Source organism: Vombatus ursinus, unplaced genomic scaffold (assembly GCF_900497805.2).
Source record: "Vombatus ursinus unplaced genomic scaffold, bare-nosed wombat genome assembly UNPS02014264.1, whole genome shotgun sequence".
In the NCBI taxonomy this organism is placed as follows: domain Eukaryota; kingdom Metazoa; phylum Chordata; class Mammalia; order Diprotodontia; family Vombatidae; genus Vombatus; species Vombatus ursinus.
This window is the reverse complement of record NW_020954042.1, coordinates 96222-106135: the sequence shown is the minus strand read 5'-3', so window position 1 is coordinate 106135 and position 9914 is coordinate 96222. Positions and strand designations below refer to the sequence as shown.

The window sequence follows — 9914 nt, the reverse complement described above, 5'->3', positions numbered from 1 at the left end:
GAAATAATGGGTCATTTGGCAACCTGACACAGCTCAGAACAATGGGATTAAGAGTATATCTGAATCAGAAAAGTGTATATAGATCACAGCTTTACACATCATTTCTTCTGGTAGGCAATGCTTCTGAACTCAGGATGTATTCTTAGGTGAACCAGCTAACTCCCTTGTTACATTTTTTCTCTTGAAGACTTTGAATGAAGGAAACATCAGAATATGTCCAAAGAATATCACAGAAACATTCAAAGTGCCATACCATGTCAAATCCATGGTTTAAACAGAATAGAATTTTCTTGCCAAGACGTATTCTAAGAGATAATTTATTTGAAGCTGTTGTTGCCTATTCTCTCTGATGTCAAATATTATATGAGACATATTGGAGTTTTTATTATGAATGTGATAGACTTCAGGTGCTGTGGGAAAGGCCTCAATTAAGTCTCTAAGACCACAAGAGGACTTCCTTTGATTTAACTGAGTAGTAAAGAAAAGGCTTCTCCTTGCTTTCTCTCCTCATGCAAAGGAAAGGGTTTCAACTAAGGCTGATTGTTTTAGAGAACTCTGGTGACTGTACCAATGAAAAAGGCATAAAGAAAGACTAGCAGTATGGACACGTCCTCACCTTGATTCCATCTGCAGAGTAACGGAGATCTAGAACTCAACTTCTGAGGCCTCAGCAATGACCAAACAGGAGAAAAAGAAGACTTTTCTTATGCTGGGAATGATCAAAGCACCAAACAAGAAGATGAAAATAACCCCCAAAAAAGTAACTGTATCAGAACCTCAAAGAAAAAGAACTCCCACACAACAAAGAGGATTTTTCCAAAAAATGTATTTTTAAAATTATATAAGAAATGAAAATTATGACTTTTTTCCAAATATTATCTCATTTTATATTCTCAACAACCTAAAATACAGGCACTGTGGTTATCCATGTTTTGCAGCTGAGGAAAAAAAGATAAATAGAGCTAGTAAGTGTTTGAGGCCAAATTTCAACTCAAGGCTTTCTGATTCCAAACCTAGTCCTCTAGGAGGAGAAAATTGGAAATATAGCCCCAGAGTTTAACAGAAGAGGTCTTATAACCCTCCTGTAGTCAAAAAAGACTAAAAATCATAATGGACCAAATTAATGATACAAAAAGTCAACACGAATTCTTAAAATAAATTCAAAAGAATGGAATCTAAGAAACTGTAAGATATTTGATATAAAAATAACTGACCTTGAAAATAGATCAAGGTGAGATAACTGAAGACTTATTATGTAATAATTCCCAAGAAGTAGTTGATGAGTCAAAAATCCCCCTGGGATTTATAGTTTTTCACAAAGAAAACTAAGTGGAGATCAGCCCTCAATTGTGGGTGAGGGTAGAGATATTTTTTTTTCACTCACATTGGCAATGTGAGTTTTGGGATTCTCAAAAATGTCCTTATTTTACAAATCGGCCTCATGTTTCTTGAGCCAATCTACAACAGGATGACATGAACTTCATAACCACAAAGAAAAAAAGAACTTGGATATCATTTTTCAAGAAATCATTAAAAAAAATCCAGACATATAAGAACAAGAGAGCAAACTGAAAATAGAAAGAATACACTGATGACCCCCTAAAAGAAATTCCAAAATCAAAACTACTTGATGTGTTACTGGCAGTACTCAGAGCCTCAGAAAAAAATAGTAAGTAATCAGAAAGAAAGAATTAAAATATAGAAGAACCACAGTCAAGATTGAACAAGATTTGGCAGCTATCCCTTTAAAGAAAGTGAGAACATGGAGTTAAATATTCTATGAGGCAAAATATAATATCACAAATGTGATATTGACACCTGAACAAGGAAGCACAAAAACAGAAAAGCTGCCACTTTTCTTTCATCTCCCCTTAATGTATGTTCTCCAATGGTCTCTTTTCTTACATATTCAGAACAAAACTATTTATCAGTCATTGTCTCAGTTGACTTCCTCAATGACCCCTGTGATAATAGGGTTTCAAAAGAAATCTTTTAACATTCTATTCTATCTCCATTAGAATATAAATAGTTCTATGTGTTTATTTCAAAGTTATTTTTTCAATTCAGTTTTTATCAAGAATATTTGAAAATCTATTTCATTCAAAGTCCATTTTTATTCATAAGATATAATACTTAATTTTTGCCAGGTAAGATATTCTTGGTTATGGAACTTTGTATTTTGGTTATTCTGATGATTCAGTTAAATTAACTTTAGGGCATCTCCAGGAATAGATAGGATGATGTAGATGACATGCACGTAATCTTTTTGCCATAGAGTTTTAATCTCTTCTAAGTCTCAATGTTTTAAAAGGTATTTTTTTTTTCAAATAAGTTGGAGATTTTGAATACTTGACGTGGCAGCACCTATTAAAAATCTTGCTCTTGAGCATTTAGAAATTAAACTTATTTTCAGGCAGTTGTAGGCAACAGTTCTATCTGTAATGATGCTCTACTTCCATCACAGATTTTTTGAGTTTTCAAAGATGGTTTGAGGTTTGCTTTTGTAGCATGGAGATTTGTCTTGGTATATAAAGGCTCTATTTCAAGCATCTGGTGGCCTACTTACCATGGTTTTAGGTATCTGGTAGAATCTGATTTTTATTGTTGTTGTTATTATAATTCTACTACTTTTTGTTTTATTTTTAAGGGGTAAAGAAGTCACAATATGTGTTAATTCTGTTAGCACATCTTAGAGGCTTGGCTAAGATTCCAACATTTTATTACAAGTCAGTTCATTTTGTAAATTAATTAGTGGAAAAATAAACCTCAAAACATTAGTCACATCAGTTGCTTAGTGCCAGATAAACCAAAGAAGAACTTAGAACTTGTATTTTCTTTTGACTGGAATTATAGTGTCATAGCCTCAACAGATTCCACGAGAAGTCATAGTTTAATTGTTCCTCTAGGGGCTAAGATAACAGAATTTCCCAGGGCTCTCTGTAGCCGACCTTTAGAAAATGATGGGCATAGCTGAGTCCCTATTCAATCCCTATTTATAGACCAATGAAGGCACAAACTAATGAGTGCTGAAGGTATTCTAGAAAAAAGCATCTTGCAGTTGTTACCCTCTAGCAGAAAAAGGCAAGTTTGCTAAGAAATGAGAAATAGTGCTGCCTTTAGTATAAGAGCAAAAAAACTCACCACAAGAGAAGCGAAGGAAAAAAAAATCATGTTTAAAATTTAATCACGTTTCCTATTTTATAATAGATTTCTTTATATCTATGTAAGTTCTCAAAAGTGGGAGTGAGGGAGAGAAAGAAAGAGAGTGTGAGAGAGGCAGACAGATAAAAAGATAGAGATGGAGATAAAAAGGGAGGGAAAGAGAGAGGAAAGACAAAGGCAGAGACAGAGAATTTTCAGTAAAATAGGAAATTATATAATTGTTGATAAGAATAAAAATGTTATTTGTTTTTTCCTTTTCAAATTCCATGTTAAAGTTTGTGATTGAATCAAAGAATCAGAGTTGGGAATTTCTTTATTATCAGGCATTTCTTTCATCATAATTTCTTATTCCCACCATCACCATTAGTGCTACTACTACTACCACTCATTTTGTCCAGACCAGTAATTTCATGGCTGTAGGGAATGTTAGCATGGAAATTTGCTGTTGGTTTGGCACCAACTGTAATTTCTTGTCTTATTTGCCTGGGGCAATAAGCATTGTGTCCCTGACACATTCAAGTGTGTGTCAGAGGCATGACTTAAATCAAGTTCTTCCTGACACAGAGGCCAGCCTTCTATCTACCCTTCTGCCCGGCCTCTCACATGATATATGAATTCATGGCAATAATACATGGTGAACTCTTAACATTTTGAAATCCCCAAACATGAAATTTTGTTCTATGTGGTCTTGGTGTAAAGTGTAAGTTCTATGTCCTCCTTCACAACTTGGTAGTTTTCTTTATGCAAACACAGAAGGAACTATAATAAATACATTAAACACAATAAAAACAATATAATACAGTACAATACAATATGTAGATATGTATATGATATATAAATTTATAATACATTTATACTTGCATGTTATTTATAAATATATCACAAATTCATGTATTTATATATTTCATTTATATTCCATTAGTAATAGTTTTTTTTTTTTTAATTTGCTTAGCTTAAGTCAGATAACTGCCTTGCAGTTAAGTGATTTCCCTCTTTGGATCATATAATCATGCCAGTGTTTAAACCCATTGTTTCAAAAAGGCAGCATGGCATAGTAGAAAGATAATTAAACTCAGAAAAAGAAGGATCTGATTTGACTAAGAGTTGATTAGATCAGATTAGATCACAAATCTGATCGGATTAGAAATTAGAATCAGAGGGATCTAGCTTTGCCACTTATTTCCATTGGTGACAAGCTGGCTGAGCTCTGTGAGCCTGATTTCTCATTTGCAAAGTAAAGCTAATTATATTTGTCCCAGGTTTTGCAGGACTGTGTGACCATGAAAACAAATATTGTATAAAACTTTACTATATACAAACTTACAGATTTCTTCAAAATCTTAATTCTTTTATTAGCAGAGATTTAACCTGAGAGTTCCAGAACTTTCATTCCATCCTTATTAGGATGTTATGATAGAGAACTGGTTAACTTTAGAGAACTGGTTAAGTTTTCCTTCCTAAAGACTTTCAATTTCAATTCAATAAAGTTTTTAAATAATTTGTTTCAATCTAGCTACTAGCACAAGCAGAGTCCCTTCTGCATTTATATGGCTACTGCTCTTGCTTTTCCCTGATCCCTTCGGTTTTCTTTCTTGGGGACGGTTACAATAGAGAGTTCCAGACATGGGGATCACAAAGGAAAGGTGAGGAATGAGAGATGAGAAGAGACAAAAAGGCAATTACTGCTGGCCCACCTTCTCTCCCCTCACCCTTTGCATTGCTTCATCACAGATGATGTGACACCAAAATAACCCACTCCTTTTTTCTTGAAACCCGTTATCTTGGAAACTCACCAGGCTGGTCAATTTCATATATTTGCTCAAGTATCCAGTCTTCTTCTCAACTGACCACTAATACTTTGAGACTTTGGGAACAGGGATTATGAAGACAGAGGGTGATACGTGCGTTAAGGTATAAGAGGAAGGGGACTAGTACTGACCAGCCAGTGAACATCTTTAAATTGATGTACCTTTAGAACTATTTTCAGGATAGAAAAGCTGTCATTTTCAAAAGGAAATATAGTCTGTACTAACCTTTTCATTGAAAAAACCACCAAGGACATATTTCTGATTGTATTGTATTGATGGTATAGAGTAGCTGCTATAGCTGATATGTTTGCCCATGACAGCTGGTATAGAAGTCAAGTCAGCAAGCCAAGTTTAAAAGAATTTTATTTAAGGGATTACAATGCACCAGACACTATATTAAGGGCTGAGAATACACATACACGTAGAAAAAATCCCCCATTAGGATAATGGGGGAAGACAAACTGTAGGCCTGTCTTATTGAGTAAAAAAAAAAAAAACAAATAATACAAGGAAACCATCATCTTAATACTAAATTGCATTCAGCAAAGACATCTAGAACACACTGAATTAAGAGTTGGGAAACAGAGTCAAGAAACCTAGAATCTATGCCCAGCTCTGTCTTTTGCTGTGAAAGTCTGAGTAAGTGAAGGGTCCTAAATTTAGAATGTTGATGGAGTTTATAGATTGTCTACACATCTTTCTACCTTATATCTTTTCATAGATCCAACTTTCTCATTTTGCAGAGGGCTGGGAATAGGGGATCAGCAAATCAAGTGACTTGCCCAAGGTCAAAAGGCAGTAAATTGTCAGTTAACTACCCTGTTTCTCAAATATCTTTACCTTTAAAATGAGAACAATAATGTATCTCCTATCTATATTGTGGTATTGTCACTCAGACCCAATGAAGCAATATACATGAAATAATTTTTCAATAGTATTACCTCTCATTCTTTCTCTTTGCTTCTATTTCTTTTATCATCTTCATTTTCAAAGGTCCCATATTTATTTTCATTATTCTTAACATTGAATAATAATAATGATAACTGATGTTACATAGTACTTTAATGTTTATGAATCATTTTTCATTCAATTTCTCATTGGGGTTTTATAACACCCTCTTGTGGAAGGCATCTCTGATATTTATCCCCATTTTGCAGATGGGGACACTGAGATTCAAAGAATCAAAGTAAAAGACTCACCAATGATCCCCTAGCTAGTTAAATACAGAAGTGAGCTTCAAATTCAGATTTCTCCAGACACCAAACCCAGGAATCTAGCTGTTTTTTCATGCTTCTTCCTTTATTGCTGTTTAATACTCATAGGCCAATGATATTTTAAATATCCTTACATGACTCAGTCAAACAGCAAATATTAACACTTGGTATGTGCCAGGCACTGTGTGCTAAGTGCTGGGACTGCACAGAAAGGCAAAACTAGTACTTGCCTTCTGGAAGCTCAGATACTAATGAGAGAGGCAACATGCAAACAATTATGTATAAACATGATATACAGAGGATGAGCTGAAGGTAATCTCGGAGGGAGATGGCCTCTTTCTCTCTGTGTCTGTCTCTCTATTCATACATGTCATTTCTTTGCCGTAGGAAGTTCATAATGAAGTATTTCCTTTATGAAGGAAGATCAATCCATCTTCTAATAATATTAGAGAGTAAGATTTGATTGGGACAAAAAAGGTAAGTAACTTATACAGAGTCTACACAGAAGAAGGACTAAATTTAAACACTCTTCTTGGAAGGCTAGCTCTTTGTCCCCATCCTTGTCTCCTAACAATGATGAAAATTTGGACTACACTTCCAAGTCTCTAGGTTCTGTTACATGAGCTTTTGCCTTACTTCTTTAAGGCCTGTACCATTATCACATCTTCCTAGTCATGTCTACATTATAACCCTTTATTAGTATCTTTTAGACTTAGAAGGATGAGATGGTTCTGACCAGTTATAATGTGGAGTTGACTGACAGACTAGAAAGATCTCCATTAAAACATAAAGGTTGGCAGATTTTTGGTAGGATCCCATCTCCTTTCCCAGTGGTTTTTGTCTAATGGTCAATTACCTATATAGTTAATATGTTTTTTTCTTCGATCAAATGTGTCCCCTTGATATAATTTAAGTCTATTCCCCTTATTCTTTGGTTTTCAGGAAAAAAAAATCGTACCTTCTTTAAGCTAACAATTTGCTAGGAGATAGTTTTACAGAAGCTCTATCTACATGATGTCAGGACAGGTCATTGAAATGTTAACATTTCATGTGTAATGGGGTCCATTATGCAATAGCTTCATCTTATGCTTAATTAATATCATGTCAGATACAGGGCACATCACCAAGAAAAAACAGGAAGAAAGGAAAACTAATCAATCTGAGCCAAAATGACATAATAAAAAGCCTTGGGGGTAAAATTGAATTTGGTAATTTACACCACATTATATTTTATTATATTTTATCATATTTTAAATTATATTGTAAAGATTGCTTTCTGTTATGCATATTGATTAGAGGCAATGTAAATTTCTGCCCCTCCAAGGGACCATTGTCATGAAGAGTGATAAATGCTTTAAAAGCACCTGTCCAGCTATGGTGAAATGAGAGGAAACTGGAATACATGGCTGGTCCCACCTGGGCCAATGTGAGAATAGAAATACTTGAGTAGAATTCTTTGTTGCATTCCATTTTGAAATTGCATCTTATCTTTATGTTGAATTGAGAAGAAGAAAGGACGTAATATTGATGAATAATCTTAGTGTTTAAATGACACTGGAGATCATGATAGCATTCAGAGATGAAGTGACTTTTCCAAGTCATATGTGTAAGTGTATGATGCTAGATATGAACTTAGGTATTATTAATTCTCGGTCCTAAACTTTATGCACTGAACCATCTAACTACTTAACAAATCTCTTTGTATGTTTCTTGGATTCTGCTTCTGATCCTGTTTCTGGTCCAGTTTCCATTACAGATACAGCACTAATTTCAACTATTTCTTGTCATGCACCTCCATTCTCTATATCCTACATGTCAGTTTTGTTCTAGCCTGTAAATAGTTCAGAGAATTCCCAATCATGGCCAACCCTCACACCCCAGACTCAGATAAATGAATTATAGCACGGAATTTACTTGCTCTCAACACATGGCTGGAACAGAAATGGGAACTTTCAACAAAAGTACTAAAGGTCCTATAAAATGTCAGATGAAATAGACCATGAGTTCCCTGATGGAAGATTATATGTGTGTGTGTGTGTGTGTGTGTGTGTGTGTGTGTGTGTGTGTGTGTGACTAAACTAAGCAAGGAGAAAGAATTCATTGAGAAGAGATCTCGTTAACCAAATCATATCTCTCTACAGTTTGATGACTTTGTCAAAATTTGATTTTGAAATATAAATATATTTTTAATTTGCCTCTTTTGAATTTGGATCTTTTTTTTTTTTCAGTGAGCAAAACAATCTGTGGTTCATTGTATTTTGTGGGGATATACTGACAAAAGAAAACCTGACCACCTCCTCATATGGCATCAAGCAATCATTCCTCAGTGGCTGAGTTCACCTTACAAAGTTTCTCTAAAAATCCTCAGGTTCAGATCTTCATCTTCAGCCTCTTCTTAGGACTTTTCATAGTGGCTTTCACAGGTAACTCCCTCATCGTCATTGTGATTAGTCTAAATCCAGGCCTCCATACACCCATGCACTTTTTCCTTATCGCTTTCTTGGATGTTCTCTCTGCCTCCACTGTGGTGCCCAAGTTGCTGTAGAACCTAATGACCAAGAACACCATTTCCTATGGTGGCTGCATAGCTCAGATCTATTTCCTAAGTTGGTGGTTGGGGGCAGAGCTCTTGCTTTTCACAGCCATGGCCTATGATCGCTATGTAGCCATCTGCCATCCCCTTCACTATAGCACTATTATGAGCAAGGCAGCTTGCTGCCTCATAGCATCTGCAGTATGGGCCATCAGTGGGATCAATACAACAATACACAGCATGTTGATACTTCGCTTGTCTTTTTGTGGCCCCAATGTCATCGATCTCTTTTGTGAGATTCCTCCATTATTGCCTCTCTCTTGCTCCTCAACCTATGTCAACAATGTAATGGTAATTCTGTCAGACATGTTCTTTGCTGTTTTCAATTTTCTGCTCATTCTGGTGTCCTATGGTTTCATCATCTCCAGCATCTTGAAGATCCAGACTAAGGAAGGGAAGAAGAGAACATTTTCCACTTGCTCCTCCCACCTTATCATGGTCACCATGTATTATTGCCCTATAATTTATATCTACATTCTTCCTCTTTTGGGTCATTCTCTGAAGGAAGGCAACGGAGCCTCAGTGTCTTATACCATAGTGACCCCAGCCTTGAACCCTCTGATCTACTCCCTGAGAAACAAGGACGTGAAAATAGTCCTCGAGAAATTATGTCCATTCTTAAGAAATAATTGGCCATTAAGCAAACTAATATAGCTCAGAACAATGGGATTAAGAGTATCTTTGAGAGAGAAAAGTGTACATAGATCACAGCTTTACATATCATTTCTTCCGGTAGGCAATGCTCCTAAATTCAGGATGTCTTCTTATGTGAACCAGCTAACTCCCTCGTTAAATTTTTTTGAAGATATTTAATGAAGGAAAAGTCAGTATGTCTCCAAAGAATAGCACAGAAACAATCAAAGTGCCACAGCATGTCATATTCATGGTTTGAACCGAATAGAATTTTGTTGCGGTCATATTTTCAGAGATAGTTTATTTGAAGGTATGATTGACTGTTCTCTCTGATGTCAAATATTTATGGGATACATACTGCAGTTTTTATTATGAACCTGATAGACTTCAGGTGCAGTGGAAAAGGCCTCAATTAGGTCTGTTACACCACAAGAAGATTTCCTTTGATTTAAATGAGGAGTAAAGAAAGTCCTCTCCTTGCCTTCTCTCTTCATGCAAAAGAAA

At 35.4% G+C, this 9914-nt stretch overlaps 1 pseudogene; it reads left to right on the top strand.

Moving 5' to 3' along the window:
• The first annotated feature begins 8486 nt into the window (after positions 1–8486).
• Positions 8487–9431, top strand: LOC114042137 (annotated as a pseudogene).
• The last annotated feature ends 483 nt before the right edge of the window (positions 9432–9914 follow it).